Source organism: Misgurnus anguillicaudatus, chromosome 12 (assembly GCF_027580225.2).
Source record: "Misgurnus anguillicaudatus chromosome 12, ASM2758022v2, whole genome shotgun sequence".
NCBI classification, from domain to species: Eukaryota; Metazoa; Chordata; class Actinopteri; order Cypriniformes; family Cobitidae; genus Misgurnus; species Misgurnus anguillicaudatus.
The window spans coordinates 25,690,171-25,710,858 of record NC_073348.2 but is presented as its reverse complement, the minus strand read 5'-3'; the positions used below and the strand labels follow the sequence as shown (position 1 = coordinate 25,710,858).

The 20,688-nt window shown below is 37.9% G+C and overlaps 1 protein-coding gene and 1 long non-coding RNA gene across 6 annotated transcripts in view; both read left to right on the top strand.

Moving 5' to 3' along the window:
- Positions 1 to 20,688, top strand: part of cadm2a (cell adhesion molecule 2a) — a 670,454-nt gene that overhangs the window by 79,733 nt on the left and 570,033 nt on the right. The window lies entirely within an intron of this gene.
- Positions 8,502 to 13,024, top strand: LOC129432229 (uncharacterized). The gene is made up of 3 exons (XR_012372595.1): positions 8,502 to 10,137; positions 10,247 to 10,343; positions 11,887 to 13,024. It is a non-coding gene; the product is annotated as an uncharacterized lncRNA (long non-coding RNA).

Here is a 20,688-nt window from a genome sequence, read left to right as displayed (position 1 = left end):
TTAAATCAATAAAAGCATTCCTTCCGCTAGAAAAAATAGTCCCTGACTGCGAACAACAACATGAAAGCTCAAATAAAAACATCAAACTGTTCTCAGACTTTGTCTCATTATATGTGTATGTGTTGCTAAGGGTGTTGCTAAGGGTGCAGTGATATTAAATAGAACCGTTGGGTGAAGCGGTCATAGCAGTGTTTTATTGTGAATAAAGCACACCTATTGACCAATCAGAATCAAGGATTGGAACTGACCGTTTTATAAACACCCCATATAATATAGTTTTGTATATCATTTTGCATTTCTGTCAAGAAATCTTTTTAAAAATTACACACTGCACCTTTAAGGAATAGACTATTGAGACAAGTAATACATTTATAAAAAATTGTATTAGATGCATAGAGTTGGAGAGGTCTAAAATTGTTTACAGTATATACTAATTGTGATGCTTGTCTTGCTTTCTAAGAAACATTGCAATATGCTAAAAATAAAATATTTTTTCCTATTTCAAATAACATTTTTTTACTTTTCTATATTAAATTAAATCAACAAAACATATGAAAAAATCAAGGGCAACCATCAGATAAAATTTTTTATTTAATGTCTGACACAAACCTCACAATTCATCTTCCCCGCTGGTTTATCAGTTCACCTCTTCTGCTCTGCATACAGTCGAATGTCACGCTGTGGCTTTTTTCCTCTGGTGTCAATGTCCAGACATTGGTTGTGGTCCCATATGGCTTGTCAATCCATAACAGGATGCGGTGTAAATACTCTCCTGACCACTTCTCACTTGGCTGACTGCTCGCTTTGCTTTCAAAGCTCCAGTTTTCCACAGAGACGCCTCTGTCTGACAGGTTACAGCTCTCGGGTCTCTCCGCCGTGCATACGTGTCCTTTCTGTTTACAAACACTTCTAAAAACCTGTATGCTAGAATTTTAAACTCCATGACAGTGTGCATGACAGTTGGCGCTTGTTCTTGTCACCGCATGGAATTGTGGGTCTTCATATGCCAGAGGTCCAAATCCAATGAAATGTCTCACGAGTAGCGCATGACAACCATGCCTGGTCACTAGTTAATTCAACCCAACAAACCCAACCATTGGTTTAAAAACCTTATATACATAAAATGAAAACTTTTCACAATTCTGGGATGCTGTGACATGCATTTCCGAGTCTCACTGACGATGGTGTGGTTTGCGGTGGACAAAAGGTGTAAATGAGCTAGCCTGCATGCCTGCAGGGACATCCAGAATAACTTGTCACGGGATGAGAAATTTCGAAACCAGAGCTGCATCTGATTGCGCACTACACTTGCGTTTGACTTCCTCAGGTGTGAACAATCGCCACCTAACACTGTTTGTGTTTTGATATAGTTTTACTTGTAGCTGAGGCTGCACCCTTTAAATAGCTTCATTCATCAGAGTCCCTGTGTGTGCTGGTGTGATGTGAGATGCTTGTTGTGAAATGACTTTACACACAGCACAAAGCAAATGGAAAGCCAGAGGGCACAGCCGCTATATTTAACCAAAGAGTTTAGAACGAGCCAGACTGTTCAATGTGTAAAACCAAGTCATTTGTCTGTCTGGAGATGGCATGTAATTGGGGTGTGGTATGCAGTATATTGTGCTTTAATGGAGTTTACATGCTTTCCTGCTTTGCCTATTAATAATATTAGTTTTGTGAAGTCCATATGCATCATGTCTTTACATACAGTATGTGAAGCCAGTCAGATAATATTTTCCTCATTGGAGGAATTTGGGAGCTGCAGATTGTCTTGCTTTTGTCTTGCCAACCCAGTCTCACCCCATGGCGTCAACATTTGACGACACCCGACCATGCGTCAATGTGTTGACGCGGAGGGTATACCTTTCGCGTCATTTTTTGACGAACTGGGGACTTCAATACTATTAAGTCCGTTGCATTCTCTTTCCTATTTTCTTACCATTTTCTACCATTTTCGCGTCGGTTTAGGGTTAGATTTACATAATGACATCCCTACCCAAACCTTTCCCTAACCCCAATGCCAGGCGACAACTGTTTAATTTCGCGTACCTAACAGTATTGAAGTCCCCAGTTCGTCAAATAATGACGCGAAAGGTATACCCTCCGCGTCAACATATTGACGCATGGTCAAGTGTCGTCAAATATTGACGCCATGGGTGTGAGACCGTGTTAGTCTTGCTACATTTTAAAGGTGCAGTGTAACTTTTAGAAGGATCTAATGACAAAACATGCAATATAATATACATAACTATATTATCAGTGGTGTATAAAGACCTTGCATAATGAACTGTTATCTGTTTATTACCTCAGAATGAACAGTTTTTATCTACATCGCAGATCCCCTTACATGGAAGTCGCCATTTTGTTTCTACAGTAGCCCTAAATGGACATACTGCTCTACAGAGCGTGTTTTATCACTACTGTATTTTGTCTTAGATGACACTATTGTCCTGTGGCGGCTACCGTAGATTCTCTGTGCATTTCAGGGGCTGTCCACACGGAGACGCGTATCACTGTATACGTATAAATTTGTTATCGTATTTTGGGAGTTTTCATTTTGGGAGACTGAATCCGCTATTTTTTGAAACCGGGTCCTAAAGTAGAAAAATCTGAAACCGACACCCTTGCGGTTTCGTCTGTACAGCCAATCCGTATATTTTGTGAAGCAAAAACGTCATCACATCACGTGTCGGAAGCGTCACACGTAACAGCAACAACAATAACGGCGGACTACGTGATTGTGTTCGTGCTACAGAAGCTACTAAAGCCTACTAGCTTTATTACAGCAAAATCTATTGCTTCTATGCAATTGTGGTGACCAACAAGCGATAATGGACAACGCCATACGTTGGTTATGCGCATGCTCAAAGTCTTCTTCTCCGTGTATAGTGTATATCTGTGGCAGAATTACAGCGCCCCATTCTGGTCCGGCATATATACTACACCGCTTTCAGTCGGTTTCAGTGGTTTCGTGTTTACGGATTATTTTTTCAGAGCAAGGAAAAAAATGATTGGATAGGGAATGCACCGGCTTCGTGTGGACATAGCCTCAGTGAATGGTGGACTGAGCTGTTGGTTGCAATTCACAATCTCACTGCTAGATGTCGCCAGAATGCACCTGTAAGCAGTGTCCGATATTATGGTAAAGACGAGACGTGACACGAAATCAATCACAAAACACAGCGCCCTCTCCGTGATGCTATGCTTTTTGGCTGTCTTTATTTTAATATACGTAAATTCTGACTCTAAATTTTATAATCAGTCTTTTCTTGTCCATGTTTGATGATTAACTCTTTCCCTGCCATTGACGAGTTATCTTGTCAATTAAGAGAAAACATTAGCATGAAAAAAACGTGTTCCTGATGAGTTTTTTGTTATTCTGTAATACCGCGATTATCCCCTTGATGGCGTTTTATCCACTGGATTATCCACTTACCCAATTTATAAAAAAGCTGAAGTAAATTTTTTTTTACTAATTTTAAACTCTGTGTATGTTTTGATAATCGTTCTGAATCTGATATCTAACAAAATTCCTTCACAAAAATGCAATTATTTTTATGTTATATAATACCCATAGTTAAGAGTTAAGCTTTTTTCCCGTTTTGTTCGTTTATTGTTTGTTTGAAAGCAGAGTGTCTGTTCTTTCATTTGATATATTTGTATGTTTATATATTTTTAGAAGAAAATTTTCCTCAAAAAATGAAAATCACAAAAAATGCTGGCAGGCAACTTAAAAAAATATATCTGGCGGGGAATGAGTTAATATTCATGATGCAATCAATCGCATGAGATTTCTGTGTGGGCGGGGCTGTCAGATACGACATCGTAGAAGTAGAAACGAAAGTCGCCCTACGCTGCATTTGGTGACGGGTGAATAGGACAAAAAGATACCTTTTATGGTGGTATCACGTTGGGTCTGGTTAGGACCTGGTGTAATACACTCCTAAAATTATTTTTATAAATTTTGTATTGTTGCTCTCATTTTAAAGTGCACCTATTTCATTGGTAAAAAACAATGTTATTTTGCGTATTTAGTAGAATAGAATGTGTTTGTGTGGTTTATGCTTAAAAACTAGGGCTGTCAAAGTTAACGCGTTAATAACGCGTTAACGCAAATTCATTTTAACGCCACTAATTTTATTAACGGAGATTAACGCAACGCACAATTTCTGTTTGACCCTTGGTCCAGCCCATAGTTGAATGAACAGAGACGCAGACAAATGTGAACCTGTCTAAATGAGTCGAAAGTTTTCATAGAAATAAGAACATTAAGCAAATCGTCTACCAAATCCAATGCTCTAAATGCTCGTTGGACATCTGATATGATCTTTATTTATACGTCTGAGAGGTGTAACGTTACCGTCCTCCTAATGCTTAATCTAATACAAAAATGCGTCTCAATTCATTTTGGTTTCGCTTTTATGCATGACTTAGAAAATAGACTGCAGGACTTGCTTGATGTTAAAAGAGTCATTAAGAGAGATAAAGTTCGGTACCTGATTAATGTTAAAGAGTTATTAAGAGCGACAAGACTCAAAAGCGATCCCCTCACGCTGACTGACTGATATCTGAAGCGCGTGCACACTAGTGCTGTGTTCAAAATATCGATACGACGATACATCGTCATGGCCGTCTGACGATGCGCGCATCGATACAGAACCTTCCGTATCGATTCGGATGCACTTTTAAAAGAAACGTGACGAATCGCTGTTGATCCGTGAATCATATGTAAAGGATGCATGTGTCCCGCGGAGTACGTAGAGTTAAAGGTAGTGGGGTATATGGGTATACTTTCACTTTGCGTGTCTGTCTTGCTGGTGCACGTGTCTGCATTAGCAAGCCGCGTACTCGTAGCTCTCTCTCTCTCTGTCTCTCTCTCTCTCTCTGTCTCTCTCTCTCTCTCTCTCTCTCTCTCTCTCTCTCTCTCTCTCTCTCGTGGACGCTTATTCAGTATGAAAGCGCAGATACAGTGGGGCAAAAAAGTATTTAGTCAGCTACCAATTGTTCAAGTTCTCACACTTAAAAAGATGAGAGAGGCCTGTAATTTTTGTCAAAGGTACACGTCAACTATGAGAGACAAAATGAGAAAAAAAATCCAGAAAATCACATTGTCTGATTTTTTAAGAATTTGTTTGTAAATTATGGTGAAAAATAAGTATTTGGTCAATAACAAAAGTTTATGTCAATACTTTGTTATATACCCTTTGTTGGCAATGACAGAGATCAAACGTTTTCTGTAAGTCTCCACAAGGTTTTTACATATTGTTGCTGGTAGTTTGGCCCATTCCTCCATGCAGATCTCCTCTAGAGCAGTGATGTTTTGGGGCTGTCGCTGGGCAACACGGAATTTCAACTCCCTCCAAAGATTTTCTATGGGGTTGAGATCTGGAGACTGGCTAGGCCACTCCAGGACCTTGAAATTATTCTTACGAAACCACTCCTTCTTTGCCCGGGCGGTATGTTTGGGATCACTGCCATACTGAAAGATCCAGCCACGTTTCATCTTCAATGCCCTTGCTGACGAAAGGAGGTTTTGAGTCAAAATCTCACGATACATGGCCCCATTCATTCTTTCCTTAACTCGGATCAGTCGTCCTGGTCCCTTTGCAGAAAAACAGACCCAAAGCATGAGGTTTCCACCCCCATGCTTCACAGTAGGTATGGTGTTCTTTGGATGCAACTCAGCATCTTTCTCCTCCAAACACAAGAAGTTGAGTTTCTACCTAAAAGTTATGTTTTGGTTTCATCTGACCATATGACATTCTCCCACTCTTCTTCTGGATCATCCAAATGCTCTCTAGCAAACTTCAGACGGGTCCGAACATGTACTGGCTTAAGCAGGTGGACACATCTGGCACTGCAGGAATTGAGTCCCTGGCTGCATAGTGTGTTACTGATGGTAGCCTTTGTTACTTTGGTCCCAGCTCTCTGCAGGTCATTCACTAGGTTCCCCCATGTGGTTCTGGGATTTTTGCTCACCATTCTGGTGATAATTTTTACCCTACGGGATGAGATCTTGCGTGGAGCCCCAGATCGAGGGACATTATCAGTGTTCTTGTATGTCTTTCATTTTCTAATAATTGCTCTCACAGTTGATTTCTTCACACCAAGCTGCTTACCTATTGCAGATTCAGTCTTCCCAGCCTGGTGCAGGTCTACAATTTTGTTTCTGGTGTCCTTTGACAGCTCTTTGGTCTTGGCCATAGTTGAGTTTGCATTCTGACTGTTTTAGGTTGTCGACAGGTGTCTTTTATACTGCTAACAAGTTCAAACAGGTGCCATTAATACAGGTAACAAGTGGAGGACAGAGGATCCTCTTAAAGAAGAAGTTACAGGTCTGTGAGAGAAAGAAATCTTGCTTTTTTGTTATTGACCAAATACTTATTTTCCACCATAAATTGCAAATAAATTCTTAAAGGATCGGACAATGTGATTTTCTGGATTTTTTTCCTCATTTTGTCTCTCATAGTTGAAGTGTGCCTGTGATGAAGGTTGCGGGCCTCTCTCGTCTTTTTGAGTGGGAGAGCTTGCACAGTTGGTGGTTGACTGGATACTTTTTTGCCCCACTGTATCTTAGCTTAAACTACTGCAAAGGGCTTTATTATCCACTCTCTTATAAAACAATACTAACGCATTTGAGAAGAAACACGACAAAGATTTGCATGTGAAAAGTGTACGTCTGGAGAAGAGATACAGAGCTACTTCAAACTATAGCTGTCACATTAATAATCTGATTTCTATTAAATAGTATTAAGTCTGATTGCATGTTTATAGATATATTCATAGACATAGAATAATGAGAGACAAATATAATGCCTAGAGTAAGGCACCATCTTTGTAAAACTGCTTTTAAAAAAACATAAGTTAAGTATTAACTCTGGGATTTTAAGTATTTCTATGAGTTACCCCAGAAGCTAATAAATGAATGGCAAAAACAACTGTTACAACACTGCTTATTCAATGTACAATAACCAGATAATAATAATGTTACTAAATTCTGAACAAAAATGCAATTCAAAATAGTCTTGTATCGTGATGCGCATCGTATCGGGGCCCTTGTATCGGGATACGTATCGTATCGGGAAATTGTTGGCGATACACAGCCCTAGTGCACACAGACGCGCGAGTGCGCGACCCGGATATATAGACATCTACACAAAATTACAGTTTTACAAATATCTGTTTTGATAAGAATTCACGCAGGTAGGCTCTATAATCTGTTATGTTTTAAGTAAATGTTTGGTTAACTGTTGGGTAAAACTATCTGATGTGTAACATATTAGATCACTTAGATTTTAAGCAGCTGTCTCAATGTCAATCAAACAAAAGGAAAAAAAGTTGAACATACATTGATGATGTTTTTGCTTTGTGTGTGCTAAATCTATTAGTTTTCCCAGTGATTTTAAGGTATTGATGTGGTAATATAATGTATGGATGTGGACATTTTTGTGGTAATTTGACTCTTTCAACTTCAAACAAGTGTAGTTCTGTCATATTTTGTTATATTTCAACAAATCATGCATTGTTCTATGTTTTAATAGAGAATGTCAAAATATGAACAACTATTTTTTTAAATTTGCTAATTCCGACTCAACTTGCCAGCACAGGTCACAAATGATGCAGCAGCAAACAAAAATGGAGAAAGAAAAATCTTCTGAAAGGAAAATTCATATACAAAACAATGGCTGGGGATTCTGTTAAAATGTAAACAGGCTGTTGTTAACATACATTTGCATAAAGCATCTATATATGTATATATGATTAGAATATTAAAAACCTGAAAAGTGTTAAATTAGGGTAAATTTAGAATGGATAAAAATGTGCGATTAATTTGCGATTAATCGCAGTTAACTCATGAAATCATGCGATTAATCTAGATTAATTTTTTTAATCTATTGACAGCCCTATTAAAAACACATTATTTTCCACATAAAGTACATTTTTGTAGCTCCAGATTTCATTCTCTTTCTGAAACTGAGACTGATTTGGTACCAAAATCATCCAATTGAAATGCGCTGTGTCCCTGATTGGCCAGCTAATCTGTACGTTATGATTGGTCTGAATACCTCTGATGTCAGCCAGAAATGTGATGCTCCTTACCATGTTTGAAAGATGCGCTCACAATGCAATGCTAACAGGAGTTAACTTACAGGCTGTGAGTCAAAGTGGGAGGTATTAAGATAATGTCGATATTTACTATATTACCAATCCACAATCCAAGCCTACAATCCATGTGTTTGTAGCCCCAAATAAGAGATTTACGTTGGAAACGATAATTTGCTTTTTTGTTAAAAATATCGTTAACATGTACTAACACACACTTACACACCAAAGCAAATGTAAAAACAAGAATAGGACAATAGGTGCCCTTTAATGTAAAACATGATGTTGAAAAAAAAACATTCCATGTATTTGTCAAGTATTCTTTTATTGATATAATATAAAAGATGACGACACTTTCAGCACTGCTGAGGATTTGCCTACGTACATAAAACCCCTTCACTGTAAAATGTAATAGCTGAGCTTACTAAAAAGATTAAGTAAACTTAACTTATTTAATTAAGTTTGTTAACCTTACTTAGTTTAACTAAGTAATCCCAACTTTTTTCTATGCAAACTCAAGTCAACTTGATTAAACTTAACAGATTAATTTAGCTCAACTTAAAATTTCAAGTATTTTCAAAAAGGATGACTGCACAGTAGGTGGCAGTAATGCTCCCAAGGAGTAAGTGGTGGCTTAACTGAGTGGTTAACTGAAGAAGACGACAACAGCACATGGACGGATAAGAGCATGAGGAGGTAAGTTTGTGCTTATATATCATTTTTATTTTTTAATTGCTACGTTTTTATCGCAATATTACAATCACAGTTTGTAAACAGTAATATTTTGTCGGTAATAATAAAACTGATGCATGCTATTTGATCACAATTAGCAATCCAACAACTGCTAATCATGTATGTTTAAAGATAAACATTTTCGTTCAACAGACATAAGTAACTAATCTGCAGAGGTAGATTGAGTAAAAATGTAATTATATAAAAAGTTAGTTAAAGTTAAGCCTTATAGTAATAACTGCTTGAGTAAAAGTATGCAATGGAAAAACTGCTTAATTAGTGAGTTTATAATTCGTGTTGGTGTGGTTTATAATAATAAACTACATGAATATGCTTAGAACTGCTTATAAAAGGTAAAATAGCACCTTTAAAGTAGGTGCTTTCAAAATTGTTACTCAAGTCAATGTAATTCAGTAAGCATGTTTCTACCCACCTCTGGAGAAAAAAAACATTAATAATTTCATACCTTAAAATGCCAAGTTATGTTAAAGAGTAACTAAACCCTAAACCAACTTTTTTTAGTTAATGATCTGTAAGAATGATGCTTTATTAGTGCTGTTCATTGATTTAAGTAAGTTTTTTGACATTTGGATATAAAGTGTTTCAATCAATACTGCAATATATGGTGTAAAAACGTCTGAGTGCTGCCCTCTTCAGGTTGAACGGTGGCTACTGCAGTTGAATTTTCCTATTGGATGTTGAGTCCAAAAAATGACTCGTGACGTAACAGGTTTAAGCTCACCACGCCCTTGTTATGATCTCATCACGCCCTTGTTACGATCTCACCACACACTTGGTACGAGCTTAGTTCGTCCTCTCTATCTCCGTTGGGATCTGCCCACTTTTCTTGCATTTTTTAAATATTGCCAGTGGGTGGAGTCAGGCTCTGACCAGGGGTTTAGTTACGCTTTAAATAAGAGATGTGCTTTATAAAAAGTTTTAAGTTTATAGAGTGAATGCTAAAAATGTTGTTTTTACAATTGCTTTTTAGTATCTATCAATCAATACTATGTTAATTGTATATAATTATTATTTAGCAGGAGCTTGTTTCTTTGAAGAGAGCGCATACCCTTCATGGAAAGTCAGGTAATTAACACACATTTTATTTAGGGCATGTAAAAACTTTTTAAATCTTGATATGTTGTTTCTTTTGTTATCCTTCTTTCATATAGTAACGTTACTGTGGAGTACAACCAAGTCGCAAGCAAAAACCTCTGGCAAGAATTGTTCTCATCCCTTGCTAAACATTGTTTTTGAAGATTTTGAATGAAAGAAAAGTTTAAAAGCTCTCTTGAGTATCTAGTAAGTATTTTTGTTTGTTTGTTTGTTTTAAATAGTTTAAGTCCATTTGCTAACTTTTAAGTAATCTGTTCTGACTGTTGATCTCAATGTTTTATGTATTATTTGTCAGAACATCACTGATGTCACTGCTCGGTGGACGGTAGTTCTCCTGTGGTCTTGCTATCCTTCTTGCGGGAGACACTACAGACTTCCTGAAAACAAACATGGTTAGTATTCTTCTCGTTTAATTAATATGAGATGTCCTAATTTTTGTGTTAGCATTTAATTAGCATTATTAAAGAAATAATGTGTAAATAGAAGATAATTAAAGGCACCAAGGCACATCCTTTTGTCCCACAATTCTATGCGTGAGCATGCTCAGGATTGGTCGAGCTTGGTTGAGTTCGATAAAATAAAATGGTGGCCAAGAAAGCAACTGAGCACACATTTAGTGTAAATAAAGTAATATTTTCACTTTTGGTTGCATTTCTAGCGAGAAATTTGTATTGTAGTTTTGAACTCTTTCCCCGCCATTGAGTTATTCCGTCAATTAAGAGAATCAATAACTTCTGATAAATGCTGTGAATAAATGAAAACATAATTTATTTGCCAGGTAAAGGTTTTATGCCAATTACATAACCAATTAAAAAATTATAAAGCAAAACATCAAATATTCAAAGATCAGTCTGAGATGTATACCTGACAGTAGCGAAATAAAGAAATACATCAACACGACACTATGGGTTTTAGTTTATCGCATTATGAGTGAACAAAGCTTAATACAGGTGTTAACACAGGTAAACCGTTTTGAGCTGTCCACTTTCGACTACATTCAGATGTATTCAAAACAGATTACAACCGCTTAAACACGCTGTAACCCGTATGCTGGAAATAATTTTGACAGGTACAGTTTAATAATACACAAAATTAAATCAAATGTCTTTTAATAACATATGGGGGCGGTTTCCCGGACAGGGATTAGACTAGTCCTAGACTAAAACATTTTTAAGAGCTGTCCAAACTGAAAACAACTTGCACTGACATATCTTAAAATAAATCAGTGTCCTTTGTTTTGCCTCAAAATGCACACTAACATGTTTTTAGTAAGGCATGTTTGTTAAAACTAGTTATATTTCCTAATTAAACTAAGGCCTAGTCCTGGATTAAGCTAATCCCTGTCCGGGAAACCGCCCCATGATGTTATAGTTACAAATGATTAAACCAAATATTGTGTTTGTGACATTTGAACGTCTTGTCTTAAAACTGAAAATAAACAGTTTTTTCTGTATTTGTTAAAAATAAGCTAATAAAATAGTTCAAATAAATATTTAATGTTGCTTACCTTATGAGTAAAATAGCCACATAATAAGTGGGATAATGCACAGACAGCAGGTTGTTATCATGAAATAAGCCCCTTCAGTTTGATACAAGACCCTCTGCTTGACACAGAGTCCTGATCACACTGTTGGGGATTATTTCTGGAAAAACAACCTGCTGCCTATACAAAATACCTTACCTATGGAAGAGTTTTCTAACAAGATATTATTAATTAAATATGTTCCAAGGATGTTTTTGCACCACCAGGAAAGAAGATTCTGCTGAAAGGTCCAAATTATTATTGGCAATTCCAACTGAAGCACTGTTAGAAATTTAAGTGTCACTTCAAAAACTAGTAACATCACCTTGAACAGTTTAAATTTTTAAATGACACATCCACTTTGCATTTGTATTATGAGAATGTATATTAATATTGCGTTTCTATCTTATTAGGACTGTGATGGTGACCCACCTCAACTATCAATAGGAATTCTCAGTCTGGTGCCGGAGGACAGGCATTTCTCCACATGGTTTACAGCAATTATTTGGTAGGGTGTCACAGCCATGGATGGACTTGAGAAAGTATCACATGCCATGGTTTAGTTTTTGGACTGATCGTTGTTTTAAATATGGAGTACCTCTTCACAGCTTATTTTGAGTTGATTCACAGGGTTTTTCTTTCCCTGGGGCACAAATCACTAAAGTCAAAACTGCCATCACTACAAAACATACTAATGTGAAGTAGTGTGTTTTGTGTGAAACAAGTCCGTGTTACTGTAGATCTGTTGCATTTTGGGGTTTTTATTTTTCGTCAACCTGGATACAAGTTCCAGAAAAACTCAACTTTAATTGCTGCAAAACTTTGATGTTTTAGTTAAGCTGTATTTTGCATGTTTCTGATGGCAGAAACAAGATTGTTACTGTAGGTCTGTTGATGCAATTTGTTACTTTTTTATCAGTCACATGCCACCCTGGATACAAAACCAAAACTGCAGTCACTAAAAAAAAACTAGTTTTGAATTTGTTTGTCAAGGTGCGTTCATTGTGTTTGTAATAACAGAAACAAGACTGTCTTAGGTCTATTGTTGCATTTTGGGTATCCAGATTGATGAGTGACTGAACACAAACCCCTTTCTTGTGTGTGTGTGTGTGTGTGTGTGTGTGCCGTGTGTGCGTGCGTGCCACAAAAATGTTTTACTTTGTAAACGGTTAACATGTTTAAAATAAATGTTTTAACCTCATTTTGTTGCTTTTTGGCTTTACTCATTTTTGTTAGTTCAGCTTACTTACAAATGTAAGGCAATCAGTTTCCTTATATTTACAAGTAAAGTGAACAATAAAAAGAAGTTATCTCAACTAATGGTTTTAAGTAAAGAGTACTTAACTTTACTTGATTAATAAGTTTAGTCTACTTGTACTGTTAAGTTTTGACAACTTAAAATCAATACTCTACCTTACTTGATGAATAAGTTTAGGCTACAAATAATATAAAGTTTTGCCAACTTAAAAGCAATACACTAACTTACTTAAAATTATGAGGCAATCAGTTTCCTCACTTTTTTAAGTAAACTCAACTTATTACATTTTACAGTGTTCTGCACCTTATGTGAAAGAATGTATGTTCATAAGCAAAGACAGATAAGGGGGAAGAAGGTGTATTAAATGATTAATTCACCAGCATGTCCTTCATCTACTCCAGGGCACGCGGGTGACATTACTCAGAGCGCATGAGGAGGAACGAATGCCAGGCTGTTTTTCACCTCTGCTCTCTAAAGCAGAATGTGATCAGATTAATTAAAGTAGTGTTCTAGGAGGGATGTGTATCACAGCGGGCTACGTCATAAAGACGAGCAGGTTTCTCTCTTTAATTCGCTCTTCTGCCGAACACCTGTCGTCACCTCAGCCAGACTCCCTTTCAGACGGCCATGCCGCACTGCTCTTTATATCTCTCTCTCTTTTTTTCTCTCTCTCTTTCTGTCTTTTAATCTAAATGATCAATCCAGTGGAACAGATTGAATGCTTTCCGACAGATGTTGCTTATACACCTGTGCAGTGGTTTCAGTCATTTCTCTTGCCCTCTCTCTGCCATTAATAACGGCACGCAAGCGTTCGCCATGGCGCTCTTGGCTCGTTTCGTTGGTCAAGGTCAGTTTTGCGGAAGAGCAACCTCAGTCTTATTTTAACCCCACCGCATCGCTCTTTCTGTCTTGGGAGTGATTTACACATGCCGATGTAATGGCAGCATGTTTCATACCATTAAAAATGCAGTCGCAGCCTTATTGGGCCACCCATGTGTCGCCAAACCAATGCATGAATACTTTTGCAATATTCAAATTAGCTTAATACAGAAACAACCAGACGTTAATACTGATAGTCAAATGTCTATGCTATGCATGTTAATGTTTATGTGACCCTGTATGTGTAAATTTGGGTGAAAGCCTCATAATCTGATTTCCCTTTATATCAATCTCAGACATTTCTCAGTTAATATTAAAGTTATCAAGGTTATATTTTCACAGAATGTTCTTTATATTATGTAGGATGATTGTATGTAGAAAACAATAATTCACAAAAAATCACTTTAGCTGGGATTTTACAGACTTAGGGCCCTATTTTAACGATTGTCTAAAGCGCACAGCGCAACGTCTAAATGGGCATGTCCGAATACACTTTTGCTAATTTAATGACGGGAAAAATGGTTTGTGCGCCGAGCGCATGGTCGAAAAGGGTTGGTCCTATTTTTTTAATGATTAATGGGAGTATTTTGGGCGTAACGTGCAATAAACCAATGAGAGTCTCAGGTCTCATCCCCTTTAAAAGCCAGTTGTGCTGGCGCTATGTCTAATCCCTTTTTAGATTACAGACTTTGTAAACTAAAAAACTAAGCGGAGGAAGAAGACCCCCAGTTTAAGATTATTGTTAAATAATTGTGTTGTTTTTCACTTGTATTGAAATTGTTCTTTTTTCATTAAAACCTTTAAAACCCGTTTTCATTTAGTCATGGAACACTGTCAAAAATAAAGGTACGAAGCTGTCACTGGGGCAGTACTCTTTAAAAAAGGTCCTAATATGTACCATTTAGGTACAAGTATGTTCCTTTAAAGGTACATTTTGGCAGTTCAAAGTACTAATATGCACTCTTTGGGTACAAAGATGTACCTTTTTGAAAGGGTACTGTCCCAGTGACAACTTTTGTACCTTTATTTCTGAGAGTGAAGTAAAAAATCAGGCTTTTAATTGCTTTAAATGGCTATCCAATATCATAAAAAATAATTTACAAGTATGTAAGAAAAGGTTTGTACTGTAAAAATACTTTATTTGTTACAAACAGGAGATAAATAATTTACAAACGGCTCTCCTCAAGGTTCAGCACTTGGACAGCGTCAGTTTTTTTAAGCATTACTGTACTTAAAAATGTTTCTCATCTCAGCATATCCACAGGTACAGAGTTATCATATACAATAAATCCGAGAGGTAGCATTTAAAAACATTTAAAAACAGATGCGTTTGTTTAAAGCAAAGCATTTATTTACTTACCAGACTGCAGGTGAAGCAGCTCTTTGTGCCTTGTAACGTCTCATAATTAGTCCTCATTTATGTCCAAGAGACTCAATAATAATATTTTACATTTAATTCTTTAATCTTTCATATTTAAAAGCGTTTTTGTGCTGCTGCACATTCATGTATGTGTTAAGCAAATCGCGTTGTCTTCCAGTTTAGGCGCATATTACTAATACACTCTTTAAATAACAAAAAAAACATATTGCGCCATTGACTCTAGACCAGGTTTTTGTTGGTCAATGGCGTAGTCTATTTTAGTTGCCTCAAAATAGCAACTCGCCAACAATGCGCCTGAACACACCTCGTTTTCTCACCAGAACCGGTGCAAAAGGGGGCGCAAATCATTTGCTATTTAAACAACGCGGCGCTAAACGTGAAAATTATAATTGCACAGGGTGGAAACTAGCAAAAGACACTTGCGTCGTGTAAGATAGTCTAGAGCCCATGGTCACAAACTGAGTATGGTAAGGAGTTCAATTGTAAAGCATACGTTCGATCCTCAAGTATTTACCTATACTGATAAAAACAGTATAGGTTAAAAGCACATTAAATCACTTTGGATAAAAGCATCTACTAAATGAATAAATGTTAAATCAAAAATAACTTTCAAAGTGAAAGTGACATGCTTGTCAAGTATGAATCGCATACTCGAAATGTGACCTCTGCATTTAACCCATCCTAGTGAGTAGTGAACACACGCACATCTGGAGCAAAGGGCAGCTATCCCGGTGCCCGGGGAGCAATTAAGGTAAGGTGCCTTGCTCAAGGGCACCACAGTCACAACTTGCCCTTGTGACACTCGAAGCGGCAACTCTCGGGTTACAAGCCTGACTCTCTAACCATTCGGCCAAAGTCAAAGGCATCACTTTTTTCTCAAAGGTCCTTCAAAATAATTTTGTCAGCATACTAAAGTGTGCCATTTTTTTAGCACCTCAATATAAACTCAACATGATACATTAGATGGAATCTCAAGCGCTCCTAGGCGCACAATAAATCCTGCGGCCGGCTATTGAAGTGGTGAGAGACAGCAAGAATGATGTTTCTTTATCCTCTCACAGTGCCAACCGTCCGAGCTGTCAGGCACAATCTCCCTCGTGTACATTTGTCGGACCGTGCTCTCTGCCGGCTCGGGTATGTTCGGCACCGCTGGTAGCCGGTAGGAGTTGTTCGGTAAACAGTCGGGGCTGAAAGCATAATTAAAGGATAGCTGAGGTCTATCGCGGCAGGCGCAGATAGGCAGGCAGAAGAAGAATTCATTTAAATGCCACCGCTCGGATAAAGGGAAATAATTACTGAGCTTAGCTTGTACACCTGCCACCGACTGCTAAAGGCGTCACCTCGCCTGCCACCATTTTGTGTAACGTAGTGCAGTGAAGCTGCAGGGAACACAAGCTGGCTCTTCTGTGCTTTGAAACCACTCCTACACGTTACATATTTTTTTTGCGTTTTGTGCCTGTACTTTAAGTTCTAGTCACGTACAACTTACATGCACTCTTCTATTTCTCTGCTTTTTAAAGGGCCTCTGTGCTGTGCAACTTTTACCTCAAGTCAACTTATATTTATAATGTCAGCATTCAAAAACACTAGAAACTGTTCTGCAAAGCTACCCTCTTAATAATTTAGAGAGTTAAATAGGCTGTTTTGTGGTACTTTAGGATTTTATATATAAATGGCCTCTCTTCCCTACTGAAATATCCAGCTAAGACCAGCATAAGCTGGTACGCTGGTTTTAGCTGGTCTCTTAGCTTGGTTTTAGCTGTATTGCTGGTGTAGCAAGCTGGTCTAGCTGTGTTTTGGTCACCTTTTAAGCTGGTCTAGCTGGACTTAGCTGGTCAGGCTGGAAGACCAGCTGATTCACCAGCTTTGCCAGGCTGGGAGGACCAGCAAAAACCAGCTACTGCCACCTTAAACCAGCTACCAGTTTATGCTGGTCTTAGCTGGGTTTTCCAGTAGGGTTATGATAGGCTAACATGTGTTCTGCATTGTTCATACCTACTTTTTATTAGTTCAAAAAATAAGCCTTGATGTCTCACTTAGGCATAGATGAATGATAAGAGTTCTGTAAATGGTAATGAGATATTGTGAGCCTCAAAAGCTTTTGTTTCCTCATTTTTATGTAAACCTCTTGCACGCAAAAGACTGCTGGAAAACAGGCCAATCTTAACATAACACAGAATGTGACGTCACAGGCAAGATGTACGCCCCAACATTAAATTACACATTCAATAAAATACAAAGTTGTTAAAATGCTGAAAACAAATTTGTGATTGCTGAGTTAGCGCTACATGCTAGCGTTTAGGCTGGAGTTCGACTATTGACTTTATAGTAACGTTTTGCAGGTCCATACTGAAAAAAACACAAACTTACCACTCAGAAACGTCTATTAACAATCTCCAAACAATAAGCTGTTCCTCAAAATCTGTATTTTTGTCCAATACAGGCTCAAAGATATAAGATCTGTTTACTAGTGTGAGCTGGCATGAGCCTCAGAGCAGAGCAGAGCCAATCAGAGCAGAGCTCAATATTATTATTCATGACCCTTCCAATTAGGGCAAAAATAGACCATTTCATTCAAAGGACAAATCCTAGGGTTGTAAATTGACAAGTAAAAACGTTTCTGCACTTAATCAAATAACATACCTTCTATGTAAATATCAAAGAACAATTTAACATATTATTTCAATGCATTCTTTGGCACCTTTAAGTAATATGCATGACATTTCACATGAGATTGACTGTTTTTTATTAAATATATGACATAACATCTGCAAGGAGAGTCTCTATGAGAGCAACAGAAGCAGTGAACATAAACTCGTTCTTGCAAGCAAACACAATGATCTGTCATCTCCTATGTCCATCAGTTTCTCCCTGGAGGGACTCTGTCTGCACGCATGTGTGAGCGCGAGCACATGTGGATGGGTTCATGTGATTGTTTTATTTTTATAGATATTGTGTTGACCATGGCCTCAAGCTGATGGAGGAAAGTCAAATTTCTTGATTCTCAACAGCAGTAGAAAGGCTAAACATATCCTTTCGCTTAATGTACCTGTATGTCCATAGATATTTCAGCTACTTTTGAAATATCGCTTATATACTACTTAATATAGATTATTACCCAAAGTGTCAGAAAAAATAGTCAAAATATGTACCCCAGCTGTCACTGGGGCTGTACCCTTTCATATGTACACCTTTGCACCTTAAAGGGCACCTATTATGACCTTTTTACAAGATGTAATATAAATCTCAGGTGTGCCCAGAATGTGTCTGTGAAGTTTCAGCTCAAAATACCCCACAAATCATTTATTATAGCATGCCCAAAATGTCCCCATTTGGGTGGGAATCAAAATATGCTGTTTTAATGTACGTACCTTTAAATGCAAATGAGCTACAGCTCCTCACTTCCTTACAAACAGACAGTGAGTGCTTTCAGTTAAAATAGATCTGATTTATACAGTCTGAGAGGATAGTATCTAGTGGACAGAGTACAACTCGCTGATGGTGGAAAATATGGTAATGCAGGACTGTAAGTGGGCGTGGCTTTATCAATGTGACCTCACATTGATAAGAAAATGAAAAAGGTGTCTAATGAGACTGCTTTTGTTTAATGGGGATAAAAACAAAGAGAGAGTGATTTTTTGCATAGTCGGGTGGTTGTGTTCACATACTGCCAACACACATTATGTCCAAACACCTTGTAAAAGTGGATTTTGCATAATGGGTGCCCTTTAAAGAGTTCATATTAATACCTCCATATCGGTAGCATAATGTATACATATATCTGTACATTATGATACATATTATGACCTTTTAAAGCTTACAGCCCCTGTTCCAGCTGGGGTACATATTTTGAAAAAATAAATCTAACAGTGTATGTATAGTAAGTGGTATCGGCGCATAGGTTTAAATTGATTTGCGCCCAGTATACATCTTACACTTTTAAATGTGACTTATCCGTGTCAGTCTACATGGTTTTTATGAACACAGCATTTTTCATTATGTGCACTCGAGTGCATCCTATAAACAGAGCGCTTTTATCTCGCCCGCATGTGTAATTCTCAGCCGCCCGTCCAGAGATCAGATGATTCTCCTGTCAGTTGTGTAAGAAATACACGTTTCCCCTCCTCCTCCTACTAGCCAATCGTCCCCTTGCATCGCACTCGTGTGAAAAGAGTTACCAAGCCTTTCCAGGATGCTAACTAGACTTCAAACAAGCCCCGTCGCTTTTTGAAGACGCGAGGAGAGACCCAGACGCACTCACGGTCATTATATGAAGAATCTTGCAGGAGAAAATAACTCCTTAAATTGAAAGCAACACAAAGAGGGTTTCTTTATTTTCCTACGCCGTTGTTGTGCTCTGTAGAACATCAAAAATGGTTTCAGGGATGCAATTACTTTAGATATATTTTGGACTTGGGGAATTGCTTTCGTGTTGCTCTCTGAGGTTGACACTCGGAAGCAGAGGGTGGGGCGAGGAGTATCGCGCAGTGCATGAAAACAAGCAGGCGTACACATTTACAGCTGTTTGAATCAGAGGAAAACGTGAAGAAATGTTTTTGCACATTAGAAGGTGATAAATTCTTGTACACACAAAGCATGACCAATGCTTGCTTGATATACTGTCTCATTATCATTCGTAAACACTAGATCTCGTTCTGCTCAAACTTATGTCGACAATTAACACATTTTAAGCTACTTTTATTAACAGGTGCATAAAATTAGGCAAACAGCCATGCAATCTCATTAAGCAAAATTTTCCATAGACATGACAATCCCCTCTTGCATATGCATAGTAAGTGCTGCTATACTGAGACTGTGCATGTCTAAGGTCTGGAAGTTCTTGAGTGGCTCGCAGAAAGCCAAGATCTGACCCCATTGAACACCTTTGGGATGAATTGCAACGCTGATTGCAAGCCGGCATCAGCGGCTGACCTCGCTGATGCTTATGTGTCTGAATGAGGGGGCAAATCTTCACACGCTCCAAAATCTAGTACAAAACTTTCCCAGAGGAGGAGAAGCTGTTGAAGCAGCGAATTGAGGACCATCTTTATATTCATGCCTGTGGCTCTAAAATGAATGTTTAACAAGCACTTAGGATGTCGTCTTTGGGTGTCCACAAACACCTGTAGTGGTATTTTAATGAGTATTTGTGTCACTAATAGTGACTATTTCATACTAATGGGTCAAAAAGGGACAGTTGTAATGTAACCTATACTGGGATGGCAAGTTTTGAACCTACAACATTGTAGACCTAACACATCATATGTTCTATAGTAGACCCCGCTAAAGCAAGACCTGATAAATAATGCGCATGCGCAAAGTCTACCCCCTAGAGTGGCCATATTGACCGCTGCTATCTCCATTCATATGGGTGTGGCTAGAAGGGATACAGCTATGGCCAAGTCTCATGAAATGTGGCAAGATGATTGCACTGTTTTCACCCAAATCCTACCCCCAAACCCAACATCTTGCGAGATTTGGCCGTAGCTGTATCCCTTCTAGTCAGAACCATTCAATAGCAATGACGCATCTTGTTAAGATTAAATAGCACTAGCAATACTAGAGACATGGATTCGATTCCAAGTGAAACTGAAAATCTTGATAAAAATGTGCACAAATGCACTTTAGCTTTCTTTAGATAAAATCATCTGGCAAATGCATGAAAGAAAATTTAAAGACTAAAATCATCTCGACCCT